The sequence below is a fragment of the Homarus americanus genome, unplaced genomic scaffold (assembly GCF_018991925.1).
Source record: "Homarus americanus isolate GMGI-L3 unplaced genomic scaffold, GMGI_Hamer_2.0 scaffold41366, whole genome shotgun sequence".
Lineage (NCBI taxonomy): Eukaryota > Metazoa > Arthropoda > Malacostraca > Decapoda > Nephropidae > Homarus > Homarus americanus.
The window spans coordinates 5,941,762-5,944,916 of record NW_024723541.1 but is presented as its reverse complement, the minus strand read 5'-3'; the positions used below and the strand labels follow the sequence as shown (position 1 = coordinate 5,944,916).

Here is a 3,155-nt window from a genome sequence, read left to right as displayed (position 1 = left end):
ATAATCTCTAGCATACCTCAGGGACCAGAAGGGACCTTCCTGTACACAAGTAGTTAAGGAGTACTTTAACTTCAAAGGATGAGTAATGCAAGACATGTGTAGTAAGCAACAGGAGTGGGTTGGACTAAGAATTGTAAATACCCCTGTACATAGCACTTATGATTACCTCAAGTAGAAACCGTGTCTTGCCACCTAAGAGAGCACCTGGAAGTCCTTCCTTTATTTTACTTCATATTTGCCTGGTGGAAACTGGGATACCATACCATCAGGTAATCACTGCTAACCCATGCAAGTGTGAAAAATGGCCATAATACAGTGATGCTGATGTATTTGGTACCTAAAGGAAATTAACACAACAATGTAGCAGAGGTGAGGGTTTATTTCTGTTTGCAACAAACAGTAAACACTTGTAAGTTGCCTAGTAACTAGATGTAGTTAAAAATCATTCATGATAACCAGACTATAACAGGAAGACCACATGAACCTCATATTTATTTTCTTAGGTAATACATTTTTACATCATAAATGAAAAAAAAGAAGAAAAAGATATCAAACATAAAAAAAAAAATCTTAAAATTATAATATAAAGATACAAATCCTTTTCCCCCATAAAAATCCCTAAAGAACCAAGAATAAGTTCTTTTGGTGTACAGGGTATATACTTTATATAATAATAGAAATAGACATAAAAGAAATGCAATATTTATTTTATATAAATTGAATGGTAGTTTTGTACAATATTCTAAATTAATCCAGTAATCCTGAATACAATACAGGTCACTTAATGTTAAAGATTTGCTGTCCTTATAAGTGATCACTCAGGTGGTTACTGTTCTACATAATACAAAATGAATTTTTTTCCCTTACTCAGTTGCCAATGCACTACTTATCCTGTATAATTTTCTTCCTTTGGTTCATCACAAACTACTGTATAAAAAACCTACTTCTGATTATTTTATCATCAATGAAACCAAGCAAGTTTATTCTTTATGGTCAAGTCCATGATGGGTAAATATTCCCAGTCATTAAGGACTTTAGCAGATTTCCTACATTTTAGGTAACTTCTTTTCTTGTAGGCTGCTTTGGAAGCTTGACGAGAAACATGTGGTTGGACGTGGGCACCTGAGGCTTGTTGAAGAGCGCCTGGTAGATGGTAGGGAAGTCTGGTACCACTCTATCATCTCGCTTGAATCTCCCTAAGTTTGTTAGGTCACTGCTGATGGTGGTCCCACCACTGATGGGGTGTGAAGAAGAAATACAATAATACAATCAACACAACTGTTGTTTATTTCAGTCAGCTTAAAAACACACAGTACATATAAGCAATTGCAGCAGCTAAATTTCAAGAGCATTATTTCCGAATTAAATAATGCAGTACTGTACTATCATCATGCATGTCAAAAGAGACAAATATGACAATAATATTAGGTAGTGTGAGTCAAGCTAAATTCAGTAGAAATACAATATCAGTACATTACAGAGGGGTAACTTACATAATTCATAATAAGGTACTATGGCAATGAAGCAACATACAGAAACTATTAAAGAAGCATGCAGTACAGTGCCCGCCTGACACCATCTTTGACGTATCCCTTTACCATACAATATTTGGCATCAAGTTTTTGGGAGGCTGAAGATATTCTAAAACCCTTTACCAGTGGTACAGTATTAATGCCATATTCATTCACTAGAAATGATGAAAACAGCAAAAAAATACACTTACTCTCAGATATAGTACCTAGTGCGCCCTCTATCGTCCCATGAAAAAGAAAAATTATATTAGAAGGATATAGGATTTTTTTTGACTGGTTTAAACCCTTTACCAAGATGCATTGACAATTACTTTTAAAATTTATACTGGAACAATTGGAAACCTTTCAACATTGTAGCAAATCAGTTTCTCAAGAAATGAATTCTTAGTGCTAAAATACCGTATTGATCTTTCCAAATTCAATTCTGGAATATCACTTTAATACATTAAGTTGGCATCATTAACTACAGTACCTGCAATAAATATATTGGTTTCCCATTATTTATGAGGCATATACAGGTGCTCCCCTACTTACGACTGCTTGGACTTACGTCCATCGGTACTTACGACCTGCTCTGACCTTACGACCGCGGCAGTCGTGACCAAAAATATTTTCAAATGACGCGCGCATTTTCTATACCAAAACGTTTCCGTCTCGGGCGAGAGCGTGGTGCGGCTCGGGTCGCCACCGCGTGGGTACACTCACTCAGTGGAGCGCTTAGTTGGTGTTTGGCTATCATATCCTATACTGATCACGCTGTGAACTTTCGTTATTATCGTATTTAATTGACTTTATAATGACTGGAATGCATAAAAGTGAGAGTGCTGGTGGTGCTCCAAAGAAAAGGAGACAGGCAATTACTTCTGATATGAAAATGAAGATAATAACACAGCATGAGAATGGAAAAACTGTAGCAACAATTTCACGCGACCTAGGTTTCTCACACTCGACTATATCCACTATTCTGAAGGACAAGGAACGTATTCGTGATGTAGTGAAAGGAACAACACCAATAAAGCGAACTAAAATATCAAAGAAAAGACAAGGTCCTATTCACGATATGGAAAAGTTATTAGTGATATGGATAGAAGACCAGATACAAAAGCGTGTACCCTTAAGCCTTCTAACCATACAGGATAAAGCAAGAAGCCTGTTCCAAAGCCTGAAGGAGCAGGCAGGAGATGAATGTGATCAAACCTTTACAGGAAGTCATGGGTGGTTTGATAGATTTAAAAAACGCTACAGTCTACACAATGTTAAGGTGAGTGGAGAGGCAGCTAGTACCGATGTTGGTGCTGCCGAAGCTTTTAAGGAAGAGTTAGATGATGTGATTGTGGAAGGGAATTATTTGCCTGAGCAAATATTCAACGTGGATGAGACTGGATTATTGTGGAAGCGCATGCCTGAGCAGACATACATCCACAAAGAGGCGAAAACAATGCCAGGATTCAAGGCATTCAAGGACATGTCAGCAAGCACACACTGCCAGTGTTTTATCGCAGTAATAAGAGTATTGTCTGCAACAACGGATTCCATTCAAGATTTTGCTGATTTTGGATAATGCTCCGGGACACCCACCACACCTGGACAACATGCACCCTGATGTTAAGGTAGTCTACATTC

At 37.5% G+C, this 3,155-nt stretch overlaps 1 long non-coding RNA gene across 1 annotated transcript; it reads right to left on the bottom strand.

The window, feature by feature from the left end:
- Nucleotides 1–361: 361 nt before the first annotated feature.
- On the bottom strand, nucleotides 362–2,344 carry LOC121863606. The gene is made up of 2 exons (XR_006088432.1): nucleotides 1,724–2,344; nucleotides 362–1,234 (listed from the first exon to the last, which is right to left on the bottom strand). It is a non-coding gene; the product is annotated as an uncharacterized LOC121863606 (long non-coding RNA).
- Between the last annotated feature and the right edge of the window lie 811 nt (nucleotides 2,345–3,155).